The sequence below is a fragment of the Rhinolophus sinicus genome, chromosome 14 (assembly GCF_057876585.1).
Source record: "Rhinolophus sinicus isolate RSI-liver-muscle chromosome 14, RSI-T2T, whole genome shotgun sequence".
Lineage (NCBI taxonomy): Eukaryota > Metazoa > Chordata > Mammalia > Chiroptera > Rhinolophidae > Rhinolophus > Rhinolophus sinicus.
In genome coordinates, this window is record NC_142514.1 from 124,294,542 (window position 1) to 124,320,515 (window position 25,974).

Below are 25,974 nucleotides of genomic sequence, written 5' to 3' on the forward strand. Positions count from 1 at the left end.
TGGATGGAGCACAGTGCATTAATCCATTCCCCTCCGGAAGGACATCTTGGTTGCATCCAAGCTGTGGCAATTATGAACAAAGCTGCTGTAAACATTCGTGTACAGGTTTTTGTGTGGACATACATTTTCAGATCTTCTGGATAAATACCGAGGAGCACAATTGTTGGATCATATGCTAAGAGCCCCATTTCTTGCCTAACTGAACACCTAAGAGTAGTTTTGTAAGAAACTCCTGTCTTCTGTCTTCCAATGCCAAACTATTTTATTTTCCCACCAGCAATGAATGAGAATACCTGTTGTTCCATACCCTCACCAGTATTTGTTATTGTCAGTGTTCCAGATTTTGGCCGTTCTCATAGGTGTATAATAGTATCTCATTGTTGTTTTAATTCACTTTTTTCTGATGACATATAATGCTAGGGGGAGCTTATGTCTTTCCAAAGAGGAAAATGGTTTTACTACAAATCAGGGCCAGAGCAGAGAATCCAGTCTTCTCAGGTGACAGAAAGCTGTCCTGGTTGGGGCCTTCTCAGCTGTTCTCTTTGGTTCAAAAGTCTCACAGCCAACCATATGGTTTTTAGGGAACTTGGCTTGGGTGTGATTTTGTTTTTAAAAACATTGTGGAGACACAGCAACTCTTGTTAATTATTTGGTAGAATTGCATCTCTTAATTTTCTCTTCTTAGTGTTCTTGGCCTTTAAAAAAACAAAACAAAACTGTAGTGTTTGGGTTCCTTCTGCCCAGATTTGAACTTATTCCAAATTGGTTGAGATTAGAGAAACATTTTTTTAACTTCCTTGAGCTCACCGTTGGTTTTGCATTTTGCTTTCAGTTTCCTTTTGGATTTTCTTTGTAGAGTTTCATATTTTAAAATATTTTAAAGGGTTCATCAAAAAATTAAATGTAGAATTATCATAGGACCTAGCAGTTCCACCCTAGATATAGGTATATACGTGAAAGAATTTAAAACAGGGACACAAATCTTTGTATATAGATGTTTGTAGCGGCCCTGTACACAGTACCCGAATTGAAACAACCCACATGTCCATCAGTAGATGAATGGATAAACAAAAGGTGTATCCATACAATGGAATACTATTCTGCTGTAAAAAGGAATGAAGTACAGATATATGAGGTGTGATCAAACAATATGGTGAATATTTAAATAAAAAAAAATTATTACAGTAAAGCACACTTTGCCATTAACCCCCCTCAAAATACTCCTCCTCGCTTCGAACACACTTATCCCATCCTTCTTGCCACTTTCTGAAGCAGTTCTGGAAGTGCTCTTTTGTGAGTGTCTTTAGTTGCGCTGTTGTGGCTGCCTTGATGTTCTGAATCATTTTGACTTTGGGGAAGAGCCAGAAGTCACACAGTGCCAGATCCGGTGAATACGGTGGATGAGGACACACCGTAATGTTTTTATTTGACAGAAATTGCCATGTACCAAGTGATGTGTTACACAGAGCATTGTCATGATGGATGATTTACGGCACACTTTAAAACACACCTTCTCTCAACCATGGATCACACCTGACTGACTGCACTGAACAAGTTGAAACTTGTCGCACACTGTTACTAAGGTTTGATGCACCGCTTCCCATATTGAAGATCCCTGCCTTTCCGTTGGATGGCACTCGGCAGCAGCATTCACCATATGTTTTGATCACACCTCGTATGCTATAACCTGCATAAACCTAGAAAACATTATACTATAGGTGAAAGAAGCCAAACACAGAGGCCACCTATTGTGTGATTCCATTTATATGGAATAACCAGAGTAAGTAAATCCATAGAGACAGAAAGCAAATGGGTGGTTGTCTGAAATGCCACTGAATTGAGCACTTTACGTTGGTTATATTTGTTAGGGAATTTCACTGCAATTATGAAAATTTTTTGAAGGGCCAGCCCATATGTGTCTTGCCAAGGGTGGCCCTTCCAGTGACACCATACAGGAGTTGTTCTCCAGAGGGGTGACCAGATGGCTCAGTGGTTAGAGCGCCAGCTCTCAACAACAAAGTTGCCGGTTCAATTCCCACATGAGATGGTGGGCTTTGCCCCCTACAACTAAAGATTGAAAATGGTGACTGGACTTGGAGCTGAGCTGCGCCCTCCACAACTAGATTGAAGGGCAGCAACTTGGAGCTGACAAGCCCTGGAGAAACACACTGTCCCCCAATATTCCCCAATAAAATTTATTAAAAAAAAAAAAAGAGTTGTTCTCCAGAGACGTACTTAAGTGTGGCTACAAATGGCGGGTGTGCAGTCTCCCTTCCTGTGGCCGGGATCTGTCCTTGCCAGTTGACAGCGGGAAAGTTGGCCTGGAGAGTTGCCTCTTCTCCCTTAGCCTGTTCCCTCTTCTGTGAAGAGGCCTTACCTTACAGGTGAAATCACAGATAAAAAGTGCTTGACACACTGTAAGTGCTTAATGACTATTAACCTTTATCTCTGGTCTGTGGAAGGAGAGAGTGAAGTGGACTCAGGGAGAGAAGCAAAATCCTGGAAGTAGAGAAATGGGGATTGATTTCAGCCATCTAGGTTTAGGTGAGAGCTTTGAGAAAAGGATAAAATAATCCTGTTTCATGAATTCCATTTAGAAGTCCCCATAACCATATGCAGCCAGTGAAGCTAGTGAAAGCTAACTTCTACCAGCTAAAGCAAACAGTATTTGTAAAGCACTTAGAACAGTGCCCAGCAGGTCATGAGGGCAGTAGAAGTGTTTGATTAAAGAAGAGTGAAGAAAACCAACCCAAGTGAGTTGTAGCAGTCTTAACAAGGCAGTGATGGGTAGGCGCCCCGTCCACTTGCCTTCCTTGCCCTCTGCTTCCTCATACTTGGGTGGGCTGGCTCTCTCGGACCACCAAGGGTACCCTGAGTTGTGTCTGTATTTTTTGTCCTCCAATCTTTGCAGGGAATTGAGCTACTGGCTTTATTTTTGTAGATTGGTTTTTTGTTTTCTGATTTCTGTTTTCCTCTTCAGAAGAAGGGTCTTTAGTCATCGCTGGGGTCTGGATGACCCCTCTGGCAGAGTAGAGGACTAAGAAGATGGGAGACTCCTGTCACTCAGGTGACTCAGCTGCAAGGGGCAGAGGGCGGCCAGAGGCTGGGAAGGCTAGTCTGACTTTCATTGATGAAGAAGTACAGTTTGCATTTTTCCTTAGCGCAGAATGGTGGTGTGGAGAGCTCTGATTTGAGGGTATTACTTATATGTAAATGGGGAAAATGATCTCTCTTCTCATTCTGGTTGCACTAGATATCTTTACTGCACAATTAGCACCTTATTATGTACGTACTGGCTGTTTTTTGTTTATTTTTACTGTTGATACTTTACAATTTGTGCCCAAATAATGTCAGTTGTGGTGTAGAAGGAAGAAAGATCATTGGGCTTGGCATCTGAAGAGCAGGGAGTTAGCAGTTGTGCGTACAGAATTTCTACTTATTTTTATTATTTAATCTGTCTGGCCCTCTTCCTTCTTTTGAAACTGGGATCCCCTTCTTCTGGGGAATTGCTTCTCCTCTGTCCACTCTTGGGGCCTCCCAGGTGTGGTTCCTGATTGGTCCTCTGTGCCAAAGGTGAACCCGTGACCTGACTGGTCTAGTTGGGGCTCTTCCTGAATTTTTTTTTTTTTTTTTTTTTTTGTGTGTGTGTGTGAAAGGGAAGAATTTATTATGAGGCCCCAGGTGTCTCAGCGACTCCAAAGCAGTAATTGCAGCCATGTTATAGGATGTTAAACGGGCTTTTTTCCGGCTTCTGTTTCTACAGAGCTGCCATTATAGGTATATCCTGTATATACCAAAGTGAAGGTGAGTCAGCCGCCTTTGTGGAAATTACAAAGGAAAAGCCTAGAGCTGCTGTTACCACTTTTGGACCTCTCAGCCACTGTGGAGAGAGGTGAGGATTTATTGGAGAGATGTCTTTGGAGAAGCTGCCTTCTGCCTGTCCCATTGCTCCGACCATTCTATCACTTAACACAGGGCTGGGGAGAGATTAGAGAGGCATAGAGATTAGAGAGGCATCATTTCAAGCCCATCTCCGTGAAGTTTTGAACTTGAAGCCCAAGAGCCTTTTCCTCTGAGGTAGTAAAGCTGGCTTAATAGAGACCTGGAACTCCGGTGGCCCTGGTTTTCTGTCTGGAAAAGAAAGCTGGGCTGCCGTGGGGTAGGAGGAGGCCTCAGGCTCCTCAGAGAGAAGCAGAGAGGGGATTTGTGCATCACGAATCCTCCGCTGCCCAGCTCCCTTCCTGGTGGTGAAGTTTCTCTTTGCCTGGGCTAATTGGAAGGGCTGTGTTCTGTACAACCAAGGGTCCTAAGTAATAGATGTCGGGACCTTCAGCTGTCCCTGAACTTCTTTGTCTTTTTCTGTTTTTCTCGTGTACAATGGGGTAACAATAATTGCCTCATAGTTACTGAGATGTCCAGATGAAATAATGTGTGTGGAAGCTTTGGGGCACTGTAACATAGGAGATGACGGTAAAATAATCCTGCAATTATTTTACCAACTACCTGACACTAATGATTTGATTGTTCTGGACGTTGTTGGTTTCTTAGTTGAAGTTAAACATTCTTACAGAAACAAATGATGCTATTAGCACTTCCCATTTTTTTAAAAGAATTAAAATAAGCCTGACTTGACCTATGTATTTGTAGGAAATGAATAAATGGGTCTTGATAAATTGTGGCCTTTTCAAGCCTAGAAAAGGCTTTCTCTGAGTTGAGCTCTAATTATGTTTTGGTGAGCATTGAGTACAGATTTCATATCAGAAGGGCTGTACTCCATGCCTCCATGCCACGGCAAATCATGCTAAAATTTTAGAGTTATTGCACATGTATTTGGCTTTGGAGTTAACTAGCCTTGTGTTTGAGTAGCCGGGTGTTGTCACTTACTAAATAAACTCTGTTGTCTTTGAGCCACAATCTTGTGTCTGTTACATGGGAACAATAGCTCCAACCCTGCAGATTGAGGATTAAGGAGATGAGGTATTTCAGGTCCTTAGCTGTGTCTCGAATGTGGTAGGTGCTAAATAAATACAGCTGTTACTATTAAAAATGGTAGCTTTAGTAGCAGTTGCAACTAAGGAGGTAAGAGTAGAAAATATGAATCTGAATTTGGTGTTTTATGGCAAAATCAATCAATCAGTATAAAAATCACTTAATCAACTACTATTTGGTATCTCGTCTGTGTAAGAGATGGCGTGGAGTTGGTAAGACGTTGTGTAACATCATTCCTGCCTACTGGGGGAACAAGTCATGTGCATATAGACAAAACAGGTAATATACAAGGAGCTGGGCTTTGGGGGACGGCAGTGTATTGGAAAGGGAGAGGCATCCCAGAGAAGGTCTACACCTGATGGAAAAATGCAGCAAGGGAAGCGATGCAGAGAATGACACGTTTAGGATGGTTTTTGGAACAGTCTAAATGATAGGTACACGTTACGCCTCACTTTCCGGTTTTGTTTTTCCTTTGATTTCCGGATTCCATCCCAGATGTGCTTAGTGTTTCTGATCATTCTGATGAAGACCCATAACCATTATACATTCCAGAGTTTACCTTTTTTTTTTCAGACTCGTTTTCTGTGTGAACAGTTGGCTTTTTGTTGGCTGACACCCTTAAATCATCAGAATACTCCTAGCATATTTTGCCTTCCCCCTCCATTTTGCTCTGCCTTATTTTAGTTTCCTGTGCTGTAAGTGGACTTTTCAGAGTTGCATCACGTTGAATCTTGGCTGTCAATTAAGCAGATGTTTGTTGAGAACCTACTACAGGCAGCAGGCAGGGCAGTGGGCGCAGGAGGCATGGGCAGCAGAAAGATTGGCGAGGGAGGTGGTCCCTGCCCTGAAGCTGCTCGCTTAGTAGAGGAAACAAATGGGCAGACGGACTCTAATTGAATGTGATTAGTGCTTTATTTTGGTCCTATAAGGAAAGGCATTTGGTAGGAGTCCTCCGGCAGCCACTTGTGCCGGGCTCGGGTCACGAAGGCTGCCCACCTCCTTGAGCACAGTCTGGAGACATATGTTCTTTATCAGTAGCTACATACAGTTCTGATGTGAAATCTCTGTACATGGTTCCCTGCTTGGTAAAATGCTGACGTTCCTTTTGTCACCCCCACCCAAATCCTCCAGGCAGAAAGTCTAGACGGAAAGTCTAGATCTAGGAGTTTGATCTGTTCTTCTCCTCCCGCCAACGTAGGCCCAGAGACCAGAGAGTACCTTGGACACCTCCCTCCTCTCACCCTGTGTCTAATTATTCACTAAGTCCTGTCAGTTCTGTCTCCTTGTACTTCTCATTACCATCTCCCAAGTTCAAGCTGTCATCTCCAGCTGTAGGTCATGACCCAGGTTACTGGGTTCTGAAAGTAATGTAGAGGGTCGTTACCAGCCTTAAAAAAAAAAGAAAAAGAAGTAGAATGGAAGACATTAGGGTGAAGTGCATGTAGTAAGGTTAAGTTTGATTTTGTAAAACTTGTGTTTGTATATAATAATTTTACAGAAAAAGGTTAATGTTACTAAGGTCTTTACATATATTGACTTATTTAGCCCCCACAACAACCTATGCAGTAGGTGTCATTAATAGTATCCCTGTTTTACAGATGAGGAGACTGAGGTTCAGGGCAATTGGGAAACTGGCCCAAGGTCACAGAATGCCAGGGTTCCAGCCCGCCAGCCCAGGCTGGTAGCCTGCCTCTCAGAGTGTGAGGGACTCTGTGTGTGTGTGTGTGTGTGTAATCCAGTGGATTCCCAGTGTACGGTTCTAACTGGGTGGAGAGCTGCTGTCCCACACCTACTTGGCGGGCCCTCAAATCCCTGTGGGGGTGGGCACTGTGGTTTAGTGAGAGTCCTGGACTCCAGAGACAGAGGCTCTACCTACACCACTTCTTTACAATTCAGCTGTGAGACAGCTTCCTGGTCCATGAAATGGTAGTGATGGTAGTGTACCCACATGCCTGTGGGCTGATCGTGACAATCGGAGGACATCAATTGTATGTGAAAGGTGCATGCCATAGTGGTGTGGGCTGTTCAGGAAGGTGGTGGTTTGGTTTTTTCCCTCTTCTTGCTTGGGTCTCCTTGAGCTTGACAATGATCCGTTGTGATTAGAGAGGCCCTGTAAGCCCAGTGGTATCAGGCCAACCAAAGTCAAGCGCGGTTCTTGCCTCTGTTGAACGAGTATAGCCCTGGGCCAAAGCCGTGCAAATTCTTGTCTAGGTTCACATATTGCTGGTTTTTAAAAACTTGATATTTGCCTTGGGGAACTTTCTGGCCTACGTTAGTACAATGACAACTCAGTGTTCCACTTTGGCCCTGAAATCATAACTACAGTGATAATAATTATAGCTTTTGTTTTTGGGGCATCTGCCATATGCCAGAGGTGTGCTCAGAGTGTCTGTGATGCGTTACCTGTCCTCCCACCGACTTTCTGAAGTAGATGGTGGACTCCACATTTTGCAGAAGAGGAAACTGAGGCCCAGTAAAACTTGCCAATGTCTACCAGTTGGCATTCTTTGTAGGATACTTTTAACATTTTAGTTACAACTACCCGACTAATTTTTTTTTTTACTTAGAATCTAAGCATTCTGTACAGTCTGTGTTCTTGATTGCGGTAATCCAACTTTTCCTGGGTGAGATACCTGCTCAGGAGATGTGGTTGTCCAGGCCAAGAGATACCATGCTGGACTCTGTTGGGGTCTCTAGAAATGCTTCCTGCCCCATCTGTTCCCTCCCACAGTGGTGGGGTGCATGCTGATTGGATGGAGTACACACACTGGAAGTAGGAGCTGATTTCCTCTCTTCACTACTTTTTACTTCTAAATGCTCCTGTTTGTCTTCTCTGGCTGCATGTGTTTTCCCTCTTTACTACTGCAGCTTATTGGTCTTTGCTGGCTCCTTTATTTTTATTTTCTGGACTTGGCCTGAAATGCATCTTGATTTTGACATCTTTAGATGTTTAAAGCCCTGCACTTTGTTACTGTTGATTTCCCACATTTCGCCGAATTCCACTTGGTGGCAAGTCTATTTGCAAGACCCTGCTTCTTTCCCTTCCATCATTAAATTTTAACATTTTTCTGTGCCTGCTCTTTCATATAAATTTATATTTTATTTTATGGATTGTAATAATGGACCTTCGGTGTCCTACAGGTTGACTTGTTTATGGAGCACAGGGTGCCTTTCTATGTCCTTGCTCTTTCTAAAAGGCAAGTCTGTATCGCTTTGGTGTTCCACACCCTTCGTCCGTCCGCTCTTGTAAGATCGGTCCTGAACCCCTCATCACCGTGTGGGTTGACTGCGGGGTCCCTTTCCCTGCCGCCTCATCACCCTCACCTCACCTGCCACGACTCCCTGCTCCCCCTACGCTAGACAGGCAGTCCTTAAACTTGTCATGTCAAGACCCCTTTAAAAATTCTTAAAAATTAGTGAGATCCCCAAAGAACTTTCTATTATGTGGATGATATCTGACAAGATTTATTCTGTTAGAAGTTGAGATTGAAAGTTTTAAAACGATATACTGAATACAGCCATCATAAACCCATTACATGATAACATAAATAATATTTTTAATGAAAAGAACTATTTCCAAAACATAAACATTTAATGAGAAGAGTGACAATGCTTTACTTTTTTCCAGATCTCTTTAATGTCTGCCTTAATGGAAGACACCTGGATTCTTCTAAATACTTTTGCATTCATTCTGTTGCAGTTTGCTGTGTTGATTGAACTATAGGAAGAAAATGCAGCCTTACACAGATACGTAATTGGAAAAGGTGGGGGAGTGTTTTAATAACCTTTTCAGTTAATTGCAGATAGTCTTTGAAACTTGACAAGTGGTGGTTTCTTAAAGGTTTGTTGTAGCATAGAATCTGAAATCATATCAATGAACTTTTCATACTGTCTTACATTAAAATCTGTTGTTCTATCTTGCACTTTGAAAGGCTCTTTTGTGCATTTAGTAACATGAATTAGTCATTTGGAAAATACCACATTTGATAATGTTATTACCAAGCTCATCTGAAGTCTTTAAGTATTGGGATGCTCTAAAGCTCACAGTGGCCAATGTAAGTTTTTCAAAATTTTAAGTTTTGCTTACAAGCTCAATTTCTTTCCTGAGCAACAAATGCCATCCATTTTCCTTGAAATAATAAGCTCATGTTATTCATTTTTGAGAACATGTCTATGAATATCCCAATCTGAATAACCATAGTTTTTCGGTCTGTCATCTTTCAAGTAAAAATGGTGTTCCAGGAAGCAGAGTGGCTAATTCAGCTCGCAGCTCAGTCACACGAGTGCTTTTTCTTCCTGACAACTGTCATACTTGGGCTTGCAGCAGAAGTGCTTTATGAGTGCTTCCCATTCTGTCACATGGGACATTAAAAAGATGTGTACTCAAGGGTCGATATTTAATAAAATTAATAATTTTTCCTGCCTCTTCAAGGACATTCTTAGGTCCTTTTTTTAAACCGTGAATGTGTGGCGGTGGGGAATACAGTGACCGTCAGATGCCACTGCCTTGCTTCTTGCTAAGGCACCACCACTGCCATTGCACCGTCAGTGCAAACCTCCCCACACTTGAGGATAGTGTTGACCTTGTAGCACCCCCGGAGAGGGTCTTGGACCATACTTCGAAAACCACAGCACAAGAGCAAACTGTCTTCATTCATCTGCACGCACTAGACTCTCTTGCTTCCCATCTGCCTGGAACACTCCTCTTCACCATCTCTCATTCTTGTGTGTGAGTGTGCATAGTATATACACATAGATACATATGTATGTATCTGTGCACATCTGCATATATCTGTGTGCCTCTGTGTCTGTCACTGCAGTTAATGGGTCTCTCCCATTAGTTAATCACCTGGGTCTTTCCCATAAGACTAGACTGTGAGCCGGGTTTCACATGTCTTGGTGTTAGTAGGTAGCACCAAGTACTGTGCCCGTTCAACGGTAACTTGTTAAATGTTGGCTGTCCCTATCACCATTGTATCATTATTGCAAGGACTTAATAAATGTTCTTTGAACTGATGAAGAGTTTGGGTTAGTGTTTCCCTGGGTCTCCTTAGAACATTGGTTCTGTGTGATGTCGGTAAGTATTAAGTGTATCCCTGGTAAACTAGAGTTGAGAATGTTCAGACAGGTTTTTAATCAAAGGATTTCCCTGATCCTTTATTGTATAATATGCACCGTGAGTCTTTTTAAGGAGGTTGGGAGGCTACAGAATGTAGTATTTCCCAAATTGAATAACATGTGAACCTTTTTTTTCTTCTTTTTTTTTGGCATATCGCATAGGTTCCTCGGAATTTTCTTTGGGAAATAGTCACGGGGCCTGGCTTTTCCATTTTAGCAGATGATGAAATTGATTACCTGTGTTCATTTGTGCATTAATTTATACCTCAGATATTTAATGAGTACCTCTCAGGGTTAGACTTTGGTAGAATTAAGTATACAATGGCAAGCAAAAAACAAAACCACCCCCTTTCCTCCCCCCCCAAAAAAAAAGACTTGGAGTTAATGTACTATTTGTATAGAGTATGTGGTTAAGTGGGAGAGAGATTGAAGTTTTCATCAGCTCATCACCCAAAATTACAAGTATTATGTCAGTGGAGATAATAAAGATGTGGGCCATTGGCTCAACCATATCATCCGAGAGGATCGCATGTTAGAGACAGGATCTTTAAAATGTGAGCCAACCTCCTCTTAGTGCCTGGCACATAGTAGGTGCTTGTATATGTTGATTGGTTGAACGAAGAATGAATAAACATGCTCAGAAAACTAGACTAAAGGACAAACCCCACACCATGGTCTCATCACCCCAGTACCCATCCTCACTGTGCTGCCCAGGGGGGCTGAATAACACCACATAACGGGCTTGGCGTGCTCCGTTGCTCTGACCTGGCCCGTTTTGGAGGGAACCAGTGACTCTTCCCTTCTCCTCCATGGAAAACAAAACACAAAACACACCCTATTTCTATTTTGATCCTGTACTGCCTATCCACTGGTGGGGAATGTTAATATACTCTTTTTGTGAATATATTTAATCAAAGGATGTGATGTGGTTATATAGTAACATTGGCCTTTAGTCTTCTGACAAACTGGACAGATGATAATAGGAGGGTTTGGGAGTCAGGACTTCAGTAAGAAGATTAAGCCAGTGTTTAATTTGATGTTTCATTCTGTGAAGTCACCTATAGAGAAAGCAAACATTTACATAAACCAGTGCTTTTGGTTCTTGGCGCGTGGCCCACAGCTCTCACTTTGGGCCGGGTGAGCTCTGGGAATGCATAAAAATCTCCCATCACTACATGTGGGTGGACGGACAGGAAAACATTTACCAGCTCAGATTATCCTCTTGTTTCAAAGCCTGAGACATCTTCAGCCACGTCATGTTCCTGCCAGAGTCTAAATACTGACAGGCGTTAGAGAGGGTTGAGTGGAGTCACTTAGAGAATAGCGTGCATCTGGGTTGCTGATTTTTCAGGTGTTGCTGTGAGACTGAATTAAGATTCTTAGGGAGCTTTTTTGGTCCTCTTGATTTCCAATTTTTGTGTTTGAGTTAGAGTTGCAGAAATATCACGAGTTGCTAATTAAAAAAAATTTTTTTTCTTTGTAAAAGTAATTCACAGTGTAGAAATTTGGAAAAATATCAAAAGGCATAATGCTGAAAATTACCCATAATTCTAGTTTCAGAGATAATCACTTACAAAACATTTTGTTGTATTTGCATGCATTTTATATGCATAATTAAGATCACTGCCTATAAATTTTGATTTCTACTTTTCCCATTTAACAAATATGAATATTTTCTCTTGCATTGTGAGCAGTACAGCATAGGAACTTGTATTAGTTTCCTCTGGCTGCTGTAATAAATTTCCACAAAGTAGATGGCTTAAAACAACAGAAATGTATTGTCCAACAGTTCTGGAGGCCAGAAATCTGAATCAAGGGAGAGGCAGGACTGTGCGCCCCCTGGAGGCTCTAGGGGAGAATCACTTTCTTTGCCCTCCCAATTTCTGGTGGCTCCTGGCATTCCTTGGCATGTACCCCATCTCTCCAATATCTGCCTCTGTTTTCACACACCTTTTGTGTCCGTGTGCATGCGTGTGTGTGTGTGAAATCTTCCTCTGCTTCTCTTCTGAGAACACTGGTGATGGCATCTAGGGCCTACACAGATAATCAAGGCTATCTCTTCAAACTTAAGATTCTTATCTTAATCACATCTGCAGAGACCTCTTTTCTATATAAAGTGACATTTGCAAGTTCTAGCGTTAGCACCTAGTATCTCTGGCTATTATTCAGCCTGCTGTAGGTCTGAAGTGCATGGACTTTGGAGCCAGACTGGGTGGGCTCAAACCCTGGTGCTATCTCTTATCAGCAGAATGACATTGGGCAAGTGTCTTAATTCTTGGTGCCTCCGTTTTGTGATCTGTAACATGAGAAGAATAACAACACCTACCTCACTGAGTTGATATACTGATCAGGAGGATTAATAGATGTGAAGCACCTAATAACTTAGGATAATGCCTGGCCCATGTAAGGATTGGCTGTTATTATTGGAGTTGTTATTTTTATTAAAAATTCTTTGTAAAATGTCATTGTAATGGCTGCACAAAACTTGATGAATCTACCATAATTTATCTAATCATTTCCTTTTCTTGGCTGTTAAGTTTATTTCCAATTTTTTGTCTTACGTGTAACACTACCATAGATGCCTTTGAGCATTCAGTTTTGTCCCCATTTCAGATTATTCCCTAGGGAACAGTTCTGAAGGTGGAAACACATCAAAGGGGATGTACAATTTTTTTCATTTAATTAAATTTTTAAATTAAATTTATTGGGGTGACATTGGTTAGTAAAATTACATAGGTTTCAAGTGTACAATCTATTATACATCAGCTATATATTGCACTGTGTGTTCACCACCCAGAGTCAGTTCTTCCATTACCGTATATTTGATCACTTACCCTCCTCTACCACCCGTCTCCCCCGGTTACCCTCTGGTAACCACTAAACTGTTGTCTTTGTCTTTGAAGTTTTGTTTGTCTTGTTTGTTGCTTGCAGCTTTATATCCCACATATGAGTGAAGTCATATGTTTCTTGATTTTTTTCTGATTTATTTCACTTAGCATGAGAATCTCAAGATCCATCCATGTTGTGGCAAATGGCAGTATTTCATCTTTTCTTAGAGCCGAGTAGTATTCCATTGTGTATATGTATCACATTTTCTTTATCCATTCGTCTATCAAAGGACACTTTGCTTATTTCCATGTCTTGGCCACCGTGAATAATGCTGCAATGGATATCAGTATACATATATCTTTATGGATAACTGTTTTTAGATTTTTTGGGAAGATACCCAGAAGAGGGATTGCTGGGTTGTATGGTCATTCTATGCTTAATTTTTTGAGGACCCTCCATACTATTTTCAGGGTCTGTACCAATTTATATTGAGGGTGTACAGTTTAAACCCCTTAATAAGAGGTTGCCACATTGCTTTCCAGAAAGAGTGTGCCTCTTATACTCCTACCAGTAGTTGAACAATAAGAGTGGCCATACCTGCATTGCGTGTTATCTTTTTAAATATTCTCCGGCGTTTTGACATGGTTTGCTTTTAAGGCTGAAATGTAACACAGCAGAGGGACTCAACATAGTGGTTCCTTCAGCACGGAGTATTCGTGCAAGGCGAGAAAACTTCTAACGAGAAATGAAATCCTTGCTTTGTCAAGTCTCCAAGTGTTTTGTCCATTCTGTTATGAAGCTAGGAAACTTCCTGATTGTTCTTGAGGGTACGGGGAGGGGTGTTGGGGGAGAGAATATGTTAATAGTAGGGCAGTGCTAGGTACACAAGGATTTTAATTAAAAAGTTTTGTGTCTGTTCTCAAACTTGGACGTTGAAAACTCTGAACATTTTATGGGACGAGGGAGGGACACTTGAACAGAAAACAGATCAATTTAATCACTTTACAACTAAAGCCATCTGAGAGACAGGAATCTGGGGTTGGGGGTGGGGAGGCAGCTCCTGCACTGCCTGCCAGATGGATACCAGCCTGGGGAAGGGCTGAGGGAAGCGTCTGTACCTGCTGTTTGCACCCCTGCCGCCTGGGAGCCTCCTTTCCTGCCCATTGCAGTCTGGTCCTGCCCAGCCCCAGCCTCTGGGCTGTGGAGGAAGATCAGGGTCCTAGCTGAATGAGAAACAGGGTGGTGGTGATTTTTTTTTTTCCTCACTGGTGAACTGATCTGAGTGTACGGTGTGTGCCCCCTGTACAACTGGTCACACATGAATTCAACAATATCCAAAGCAGTTGCAGTGGACTAAATGGTAGCTCCAAAGATGTGTCCAAATACTGTTGCCTTATTTGGCAAAAGGGTCTTTTTAGATGTAATTAAGATAAGGATTTTGAGATGAGATCAACTTGGATTATCGAGGTGGACCCCTAATGGCATCACAAGTGGCCTTAGGAGAGAGACGAAGAGGGAGATTACACACACACACACACACACACACACACACACACACGGCCGTGAAGTAGAAGAGTGATGTGGCCACAAACCAAGGAATGCCAGCAGCCACCAGAAACCGTAAAAGGCAAGGAACAGATTCTCCCATAGAACCTCTGGAGGGAGTGTGATGCTGCCCACACTTTGATTTCAGGCGTCTGGCCCCCAGAATGTGAAAGAATACATTTCTGTTGTTTTATGCCACCCAGTTTGTGGTCATTTATTATGGCAGCTGCAGAGAACTCAGGTACCTGTCAGCGCTCTGTTTAATAAGTCAGTTCCACTGATCATGTGCTTGGCTATGCAGCAATAGCATATGTTCAAATGCGTCTTAGGTTCTCTTAATCTCTGCACTTATCTTGTGAACAGAAGCAGAGTTGGTGGATGGCACCAGTTTGCAGACCACCCTTTGAATGCCATCGGTGTGGTCTTCCTCCCTTGTGTTATAGATGAGGGCACTGAGGCTCAGAGAGGAAATGGTAGGGCTGGTATTGGAGCATAGGTGCCTCTGCTGCTTGGAATGAATAGATGGCTGTGGCACCAGCCTCCTGGGGGCTGGGTCTGGGATGAGCAGACAGGAGAACTGCCTTCTAGCCTGTTCTGCAGGCCAGCAGGTGTCCCTGTTGCTATTCTGTACCCTGCGTGAAAGCTGATGCTCCAGTGAGCCCCTGGGGCACGGAGCTGCCTAGAAGGCCCAGAAGCCAGAGGAAACTTGTAAAACCTTTGCTGCAGCTAATGAGCCAACAGCAGCAGGCAAAGGATCCTGTCAAGGGGAAAAGGTCAACTTAATTGCTGTCGACTGAATTTCCAGCCCAGTGCTTCAGTCCTTGTGGTTTGGGTCATATTTTCCCTCTGTAGCCCAATTTTACCTTTCTTCATTTGGTGAATAATTATCGCTTAGAGAATATGGAATTAGACTACAGTCATCTTGACTCTTATGCTGCTTGGACAATGTCCAGCCCACTTACCTTGGTGTTCAGGGGCCCGTGAAGAAGTTCTCCTTTCCTGCCCTGCCTCCCACCCCTCCCTTTCACACACCTTAACCTTGGAACTTTACCAAAGTCATCCTTCCCTGGTAGAGAGGACTTTGAAGAGGTTAGACTCTTGAAGCCCTACAGGAGGTGAGTTCATGGGGGATCAACTCAAGAACCAATGGAAAAATGTGGCAAGGGGATAGAGGGCACACATCTTTGAAGATCTCAGGAAAGAGACGTTCATGTTCACTAAAATAGACTATCAAGGCAGTACACACAGCTAGTACGAGTCACTGGCCTGTGAGCTGTGTCATCTGCTCTACCATCCAGCCCAGCTGAGCCGCCACATAAGCAAACCGGGCAAGACCAGAAGAAAAACCTCCCAGCTGAGCCCAGCACTCATTGCTGATGCACTAAACCATGAGCAAATAAAATATTTATTGTTTAAGACACACAAAAAGGCAGCATGATAAATCAAGACTTATCTTTGAGTTATTACACTTCTTATTTTAGCAACGATGGGCATTGTATAGTTACTCAGTTATTCCTTGCTTGCTGTGGGTACTTTTCAGTACTTCTCACCTTTCTATTTTCAGTGTAATTCTTATTTATTTTGTTTTGTTATGGATAATGCTCATATTAGGAGTCCTTTTTGTCCAGTATCTGGGCTTCCATCTTAATATTTAATAGCGCTGGGGTTTTATGAATTATTTATTGGATCTATTCTCTGGGCCTCACACACATCTCTGTCTTCCTTTCTTCTCACATGTGGGACAGGAGTGCAGAGGCCAAGATCACTTTCTCTCATCTTCTTCTATTTTTTTCCAAGGCTTTGTTTCCGAAGCCTCTTTCTTCACCCTCTACTTTTGTTTCCTTTTTTCGTCCCAACCCTGGATCTCATCTTCTTCTTCTCATTTTTTTGGATCTCTTATTCTTAAATCAGTGATTTTTGGTTGCAAGGAACAGAAATGCTCTCAAGCTATCGTACGTTAGTATGGGGTTTGTTGTAGGAATCTCAGGAATCGCAGGGAGCAAAGCCTGACCCGCCTGCTGGGAACTGAAGCAGGAAGGCCCCTCTAACTTGGGCTGCGTGGCCCTGCTCACCTCCTATCTATCTGTGTGTGTGTGTGTCTCTGTTTTCTGGTTTGGGGCTCACCACTTCCTGCCCGGTTTGCATGTCTTTATTCTCAAATGAGTGAAGCAGGGATGGAGGGAGACAGTGTGTCTGACAGTGACAAATGTCCATCGCCAGTCAGTCAGTTGGGGGAGGAGAGCCATGTGACAGCCTTCTCAGCATGGACTGGTGGGGGGGTTTGTCCCAAAAAGGGGTGTGTGGAGAAGTAGCTCCCCCAAACCTATTTACCTCTTCTTCTGATTTCTCAACAGAAAAAACTCAAGTCACCTCTACTGGAAATCCGTTTGCTTGAAACTATAGAAACAGCAGTTCCTGAAGTTGAAGAAAAGGTAAGTAGGAGTCAATTTGTGTCTACTAAAGTTGTCTAATGAGGGAACCCATTTTTGGGGAGGGATTACCGTCCCTGAGTTGCCACAGACGTGCCTGGGTCTGCGTGTATTATTTTACCCCTCCTCTCTGCCTGGCCATGTTCCTCTTCCTCTTTCAAGGCCTTTCTCAAATGCTGCCTCCTTGGGAATGAAGCCTTTGGGATTCCCTCCCTCTGGCGGTGACTTCTCCTGCCTTTGAACCCCTACGATACTGTCTGCGTCTTGCTGGCCTGTGTCCTATGGGCTTTACTGACTGATCTCGTGCTCCTCTGACTGATCCTCTCCCGTGGCTGTACTGAGTGTGGGGGCTCCTTCTCCGGGGTCTCCCCATCTGAGCATTTCCACACTTGATCCTCGTTGCTTGATTGTGTGTTTTCCCAGTAAGCTCCTCAAGGGTGTATCTGAATTGTGCCTGGGACACAGTCGATGCTCCATCAACGTTTATTGAATAAACAGTGAGTCAGCCTCCCCCACTAGACCGTCAGTTCCTGTGTTGGTTCCGTTTCTACCTCCACCACTCCATCCTTCTAGGGCCTGTACCGTAAATCATTCTCAAATCAATTCTGTTCCTTGAGCATTCATCAGAAATCGCTCATCTCTGGTTCTCCTTTGCATCTTGGCTTTCGGTGAAATGAAGCTAATAGCAAAGCTTTTGTTTCTGATTTTTCTTTTTCATGGGCAATTTGGGACTATGTAAAGAGCAGTAATCCAGAAGCTGGAAGGGAAGGGAGGTGACAGGTGGGTCAGGAAACTGGTGACATGGGAGCATAGCTCCCAGCCTGCCTCTGCCTCCCTGTGGCTGGTGTTGAATAGGGGATGCATGAGGTTGGGGTTGGGTCATGACGTGGTTGTGGTCCCTCCTTTTCGCCAGGTGGCATCCGTCTGGGTGATCTTCCAAGCTGCTTTGTCAAAGGACAGTTGCAACTTAACCCACCTCCCTACTTCAGATCTTTTAGCTTTAAGTGAGTGAGTCAGCAGGTTCCTTGTTTCAGACTGTTTGTTGCACCTGCTAAGTGTGCAAGACGTTCCTTACTAATTCAGTTTTGTTGGTCACCTCCCTCTTAGAGGACTTGCCCCAGCTTTTCCTCCCTAACGGTAACCAGCAGCCTTCTCTTCCAGGTGCAGACTTCTTCCCCTTCTACACGGTGCTTCTATACATGTCGCCAGATTTCCGTCTCCCACCAATTCTAGCACACAGGCAGGGGCCCATGGTCACATTTCCTTTTCAGTCAGGAAACAGACTTAGCAGTTAGATATTTCACATGGCGTCACATTGCCAGTGTGAATGGCGTTTTCTCCTCTGCACCATCTCGGTCCTTCCCCTTGGAAGCCAGTGCTGCCATCACAAAAACCCGGGGGCTCTGTCTCTCCCCTGTCTCTTACCCACCCGAGTGCTCCTTTCAGGGAGGGGAGCCTTGACCTTCTGTTGAGAGACGCATTCTGACCCTGGTGTTTCCCCCCACCCACTGCCAGGCCAAGTTCTTGAAAAAATAGGGATCTGTAGATATCTTCCTGAGACCTTCCAGTTAGTCTTGTAAGTTTGTTTTTTTTTTGGTGGGGGGGGCTTATTTAAATGCAGGAAATTTAATTAGTTTACATTAATGCTGCACTGTCTTACTCTGTGAGTAAACTGGAGGACACTAACAAGGGTTTGTTCAGCTTAATCTAGCTGTATCTAATAATGTTCTCTCCCTCCCTTCTCCTTTAAATAATTGCAAATGGTTCTATCAATCAAGGAGGCAGAGCACAGTGCTTTATTACCATGTGGAATTGTTTAGTTAAATGTGATTTTTTTTAAATGGCTCAACTTTTAATTAGAAAGCAGATTGTTGATGACATTTTGATTTGTCCTTTGATGGGGGAATTGGAAAATATACTCATCGCGATAGGAAACCAGGTTTTGGTCAGGAGACATGTTAACTTAAGAACAGGATGTGATTTCAGTGAGTCATTGTTTTTCTAAAATAGGCCATCTCCTCTGGTCTTTTTGTTGAGAGACCTTCCTCTGCATCTGATGCCACCTGAGACCCACATTTTCCTAGGGGAGACTCTGACTTGGAACCCCCTAAACAGGGTGGTACTGACGGTATACCATCAGGGCACAAGACTAGATACGAAGAGCCTTCTACTGGCACTTCGGGAAAACTCCAGTATCAAGAAATCAGCAAACCTATTATGTGACACTTGTAATCGAAGAAAATAGGCTACATACTTTACTTGCCATGGTGGTGTGATGCAAATACCATTTTACTGTTAAAAGTTACTGTTTTCTTAACCCCAGTGTGGTATCTATGTTACTACTGAGGGTCATCACAGAGGCAGCCTGTATGTGTCTTGGCTGAGTTTGGCCCCCTAGGCTCCTCACGTGGTGCACTCACCTTGGCTGGCACAGAGGTGGACATCGGAACACCCTAAGAGGAGGGCATGAAGGGTCACCAGTGTGAATGACTCTGTACTTTGTAGCACTTTTTATCCCTTTTATAGCAGTTAGTGAACTTGGGTATTAGCTCATGGGCACCTCAATCTTAATGGGTCCAAATATTCACTCTTGGTCTCCTACCACATCCCCTTTCCAGACCTCCCTTCCCCCATCTCATTAAGGTGCACAGCTGTTAACTCGCTTTTTCAAGCCAGAAACTGGGGAGTCACTCACCTTTCTCTTCCTCCAAATCGCCAAGTCCTAGCGATGCTTCTCCTAAAGTAGATCTTGAATTCACTTGCCACCTACCACATCCACCTCCAAGTCCAATGACAATGTCATTTGCCTCTGTTACTGCAAAGGCCTTTGAACTGGCTGCCCTGCTTCCACTTCCCCTCCGTTCTGTTCATCACTTTGGACCCAGAGTGAGCTTTGTAAGTACTGGTCATACAGTTCACTCCCTTGCTTAAACCTGTAATGACCTCCGCCCGCACTTGAATGAATTCCATACTCCCAGCGTGGTCCATGCAGAGGCTATGTCACCAGGGCCCCAAACCTGGCTCAAGGTCCCACAGCAATGTTATCACATTGCAGCGGCTTGTAAGACACTTCTCCCTTTCGCTGTTGACTTCCTTGGCAGATTGCAATGGCTTTGATTTTCCAAGGGCAGTAAAATAACTGTCAGACTCACAAAGATGTGCTTAAAATGGATGTCGTGTTCTGGAAGATGGTACAGGGAGTGATTTGTTCCTCCAAACTCCAGAATATCAACTCTTACAACACAGGGGTGGACCACGATTTCATTTGAAACCTTAATAAGTAAATAACCAATATGTAATCAACTAAAATTCGAATGCCCAGGCTCCTTTCCAAGTAGCCCCCTCACCAAATATTTTGATATAAAAAAATGTATACAACATTTTAGCTCAGGAAATAACAAATGAAACTTGATTCCAGATTGTAGAAGAAAAGACTGACTTTCTACAGGGGAAAAAAGAAACACACTGAGTATTAGTACCCAGCTTTCCTTTTAAAACACATTTTAGAAGGAAATATGTTCACAAGGAACGTGCTTTTTTCCCCTTACCCTTGAGCTTTACTTTTGTGTGTATGTTTGTGAAACCATGTACACATACAAACACACGCCTGAAATGGGAATTCTGTCCTAGTTGAGTGAGCCTCTCCATTCTCCTCAGGCCTCCCATTCTAGGCAGTGAATGGGAATTCCGGAATTCTAACTTTATCTTCGGTGTACTCTAACCTCAAATGAAGACAACTTTTCTATGATCTTGAATTCGAGGTTTTTTTATGGTACCAGTTTGGTGGGTCAATCTGATGAGTTCCAAGCAAAGGATGTAATGGGAACACCAGACAACTGAGGGACCTTCATACAGTGTGACGCACACTGTGGTGGAATCAATGACCAGGAGTCATGGGGCACAGAGATGGGCTCTCACTCACTCTGGGGGCTGAAATGCTTTCAACAGTATGTGACCTTTGAGATGGGTCTTGAAAGAGGAGTTTGCCAAGTGGAAGGAGTGACTGGGAGAAAAGAGGTGGAAGTCGGCAATTGAGATGTGGACGGAGGTCTGGGAGGCCAGCAAGACCATGGCGTGCCCGTGGGTCTGCACGAGGACTGAAGGCCTCGGGCGGGAGAGTGGGGCTGAAAGGCGGGCAGTGGAACACTCCTGGGCAGCCTCACACTGGGGAGTAACTGGATCAGATTTGTCTTTTTTTTTTTAAGATTTTTTTTTTTATTGGGGAAGGGCAACAGGACTTTATTGGGGAACAGTATGTACTTCCAGGCCTTTTTTCCAAGTCAAGTTGTTGTCCTTTCAATCTTAGTTGTGGAGGGTGCCGTTCAGCTTCAAGTTGTTCTCCTTTCAGTCTTAGTTGTGGAGGGTACAGCTCAGCTCCAGGTCCAGTTGCCGTTTCTAGTTGCAGGGGGCACAGCCCACCATCCCTTGTGGGAGTTGAACCGGCAACCTTGTGGTTGAGAGGATGCGCTCCAACCAACTGAGCCATCCGGGAGCTCAGCAGCAGATCAGCTCAAGGTGCCATGTTCAATCATAGTTGCAGGGGGCGCTGCCCACCATCCCTTGCGGGACTCGAGGAATTGAACTGGCAACCTTGTGGTTGAGAGCCCACTGGCCCATGTGGGAATCGAACCGGCAGCCTTCGGAGTTAGGAGCATGGAACTCTAACTGCCTGAGCCACCGGGCCGGCCCCAGATTTGTCTTTTTTTTTTTTTAATTTTATTGGGGAATATTGGGGGACAGAGTGTTTCTCTAGGGCCCATCAGCTCCAAGTTGTTGTCCTTCAGTCTAGTTGTGGAGGGCTCAGCTCTCTGGCCCATGTGGGAATTGAACCAGCAACCCTGTTGTTCAGAGTTCACACTCTAACCAACTAAGCCATCCAGCCACCCCCAGCTTTGTCTTTTAACGCAGGGATTCGGTAGGCTCAGTCTCTACTTCTAATGTGTCTCCGAATGGCAAGAGAATGGTGATTCGAGTCTAACACACAAGTTCTTTTATCAGACTTCCAAGTTTTAAGGTACAACTACGGGCTACCTACCAGTAATCACAAAGACATTATGGAAGGTTCCTGAAATGTGATTGGTATTAAATCACTGCCCTTGCTGGAGTTTGTGGATGACTGTTTCATATTTCACTGGGAGTCCGCTGCCTTGCCAGGCTCAGCAGTGGTGCGTTTCAGGCTTCTGTGGAGCGTGGGCTTGCACAGGCCATTGGACTTCCTGTAGATCTTGGAAATGACCCTCTAACAGCACAGTGTCAGTGCCATCTTGAATCTGTGACAATTTTTTATTGCTAGGAATGGAGATGTTAATTCTCAGTTACTGTTAGCTTGGCTTTCTCGTGACTAGTTTAGTGTGATTGGTTGGTTGGTAATAACCTTGAAGTGTGAAGTGATGCATGTGTACATCAGGGATGTGTTTTGGCTTAAGAGTGTCCAACAACTAGTCCTTCAACATGTGAGGTTTACATGAATCATTGCTACCCCTTTGCTAAAGATGTATGTATGCCTCTCACATCTGCTTCTATAGTGATTCTTTGCAGTCGTTACCACGTTATGTTGTGCTGGTGAGGGGAACGTGTGGGATGGGTGAGTTGTAGCGTCCTTTGCCCTGCATTTATGGGCACTGATTTTAGAAGGAGTTAGAAGTGTTTATACTATTTGGGGCTCAAGAGAGTGGTAAGGTACGGTACGGCAGGGAAGCGCAGGTTAGGAGGCTGGTGCAGCATCCTGTGAACGAAGATGAGGGTCTGACCTAGCGGTAGTGGGGGTGGGGAAGGGGGGAGATGTTTCGGAGATGGTTAGGATAAGGGACTGGGAGGACTTGGGAAACAGTGTGAGGTAGGGAATGGGGGAGAGGGAGGCATCCAGTAAAACCCCCAAACTTCTGGCTTGGGCAACATTAGTAGGAAGAACAGGCTTGTATCATTCAGCAAAGACTTACTGAACCCCTGGTGGGCAAGGCATACAAAAATGATTAGCTCTTTAAAAAGGCAGAACAGAAGAAGGGCTCTTTTCAAGGCATAAGAGTAGGTAAAAAGGTAATTAGTTTTGAGTAAGGGAATCAGGGAAGTTGTCTCCGTGGTGGGTATGTAAAGCTGGCCAAGATGAGGAGACTTGGGTGTAGGCATATGCTGGCTTGTCCTGCCGCTGCTGCAGAGGGACAGAGAGAGGTATGACTGCTTGACATGATGGAGGGGGCGGGCTTGGGCTTGGCACCCAGGACCTGGAAGGCCAGGCCAAGTGTGCACTGCATTTGGTGGCACTGGTGGTCACTGAAGGCTTTTTAGTTAGGGAACTAATATCAGACCTTGGCTTAAGTGAAATCATTCTGTCTGGAGGTTGAGGAATCAGAAGGTTGGAGGCAGGAGGGCATGTGCGTGAGAGAGAGACATGAGGACCTCAGTGTCACCAGGGAGAGCATGCAGGCTCAGAGTTTGGGGTGTGTACCTGTGTCTGTGCCGTGTTCATTTCATTTGGATATGGGATGGATATAGAATCGAAAGTCAGTGCAGAAGGAGAATAATCTGCTCCTAAGTAAGCAGTGAAACAAGATGGGGGTGGGGCTGGTGAGGGAAGGCGTTTGAAGGTGGTGTGGAGACCCCTCCCTCACTTAGGTGACTGGGTTTGCCTTAGTTAACAGTGACCCGCCATGGTCTGTGGGGACTGAGCTCATTGCTGGCCTGGGGCACTCTGCAGAGAGGCCACTGGCAAAATCAGCAAACCTTGAAAGCCTTGTTTCGGGCGCTTTGCCCAAACCATCCTCATCAACTGGTCTGTTTGGTAAACCAGTGTACAGTTCAGCAAAAAAGGTGGCCTTTAGGTTAAAGATTAAAGGTGTATCACTTAGTGATAGATGCAATTTCAACAGGCACGTTCATTGTCTGATGGAGTCATTCTCCTTCCCCCACCCCAAAACCCACCCTGCGGAGACTCCCGAGGATATTGACACAGTGCTGTGTAAATATTTGATAGCAACACAGTTTACTGCCTGCCTTTCGGAGAATATTTGAATTTTGGTAGCAATCAAAGCCTACGGTGCAGCACAAACGATAGGCTTAGAGACCTTTGCCAGGGGGTTTGTAGAGTCCTTTTTGGTTGATCTTCTGGCTTCTGCTCTTCTCTCTCACTGGACCTTAGCTGCGTGCCCTAGTCGGCTGTGGTTCCTGAAAACCTTTCAGGCCTGGCTCTTCCTCAGGGGCTCCGCCCTCCCCGTTCCCTGCTGGGGTCCCTTCTCCTCCTAATTCTGCTCTAGGCCTGTTCTTGCTTTTCCTTCAGGCCTCTGCTCTCTAATCAGAGATGTGGTCCCTTGTTACACTCTCTGTATGACAGCACACCCCCTCCTCCCTGTCACCTTATGCTGCTTTGTCTTTCTTCGTAGCGCTTCACTCCTTGACATATTACGGACTGACTCATCTCTGTCTGTCTCCTGCTTTATTAGGGTGTGTGTTCCGTCAGATGGAGAATTTTGTCTTGTTCATTATTCCATCCCCACTGCCAGGACAGTGCCTAGCAGCACCTCAGGTTGTCCTGTGTGTGGTGAATCAGTGACTGGTCGGATGCAGCAGTCAGTTAATCACCCGGCATATTCACAACAGTTCACTGGGCCTGGCATGTAATAGGCACCCAGTGAGTGACTGAACGAATGAATTGGCGAGTGAACGGCTGTGCAATTGGCTAGTCCTGAGCACTGAGGTGCTCAGCAAGTGTTTGCTGAACAAACGAATGGTTGAGCGAGCTTGTCCCCGTCTAGCGGAGGCTGACCCTCTGGATGGACTGAGCCCCCAGCTTCCTGATTTGGGAAGGCCCAGATGCATGGTGTTGGGTGCGCGTGTGGCTTGTGTGTATTTGCTAATTCAGTCAATACCTCGCTCTTTCTCAGTATGTCTGCAATCAGCTGGGCTCTGTCATTAACTTGCTGCAATGTAGCATAGAGATGAATTTTTCATTTTAAACATGCCATAAACAACTGGCGCTTGTGATATCTTGGTTGTTAATGAAGTTCAGGCCTAACAGAACATGAGAACTGTCACACGTCGAGGGAGACAAGGGGCTGTTAGCCCCTGCCGGGCCACAGACGCGCGAGGACAGGCTGATGACTCCTGGCAGAGCTGTGGTTCTCTCCTCTCAGGGTGCACCACAGAGTGAGGGCTGCGCTCGGGCTGAGTGTCTGCAGCTTCCTCTACAGTCATGTTTTACCCAAAGATTTGGAGGAAATAACACTTAAAGAATATTAAAGCAAATACGGATGTTGGTTGGAGGAAAACTCCACATAGCTTAGTGGTGAAGAGCAAGGCTCCAGAACCAGACTGTCGGGGTTTCTGTCTATTCACCACTGGCTTGCTGTGTGGTCCTGGGCAACTTACACAACCTCTCCAAACCTCATTTCATGCCTAAGATGTGACGCAGGAGAGCCTGCGGCAGCGGATGTTGTCAGCAGTGAGTGAGAGTCACAGAGGCTTCATCACAATGCCAATTGCATCGTAAGTAAACAAGGGCTAATGTTATATATGATTGCCTGACATTTTAAGACAAAAGAGGAGACAAATGAGATTTTATTCTTGCAGCGAATCTGCCCCAGACCTGGCCTCCAGGGATGAGGGTTCACTCACCTCTGCCAATTTGAAATGGAAAAGTTAACAAAGCACTGCCGTAAAAAACCCATCGCGTACAGTTGGCTGGTCTGCATGTTTCTACAAAAAGTTCCCCAACCGTGCCTTAATCTCGAGCTGTCACAGAGCTGAGCTGGCGTTCACAATGTGATAAATTAAGGATGCTTACTTTTTTAGTATCTGTTGTCTTCAAGTACTTAATTGAATAGCAGATGAAGTTGAGGAAATGTACCGGTTTGGATTAAGAATTGCCATTTAAGGACGGAGAGTCCTTAGAAGAGCTTGTAACTTTTCTGAGGGCTTTCACACGTTATTTCCATTGCATTCTCATAACAGCCGCCTGTTATTCATCAAGGTAGAGAAGGCTGCGGGGTGGAGAGAAGCTCCAGTAACTCTTGGGTGCATCTCTTTCATCTAATTCCCGAATCCCGTTTGCAGCATCCCGTTAGCCTTTTGG

At 44.5% G+C, this 25,974-nt stretch overlaps 1 protein-coding gene across 7 annotated transcripts in view; it reads left to right on the forward strand.

Annotated features, from left to right (window-relative positions):
* Positions 1–25,974, forward strand: part of SMCO4 (single-pass membrane protein with coiled-coil domains 4) — a 62,341-nt gene that overhangs the window by 21,720 nt on the left and 14,647 nt on the right. For 6 of the 7 annotated variants that reach the window (XM_088791516.1, XM_088791518.1, XM_088791517.1 and 3 more), the window contains exon 2: positions 16,836–16,913. The gene's annotated coding sequence lies outside the window, so the exon portion shown is untranslated. Of the gene's footprint in view, positions 1–16,547; positions 16,753–16,835; positions 16,914–25,974 lie in introns of those variants that run through there. The other variant, XR_012497434.2, reaches the window with a different exon arrangement.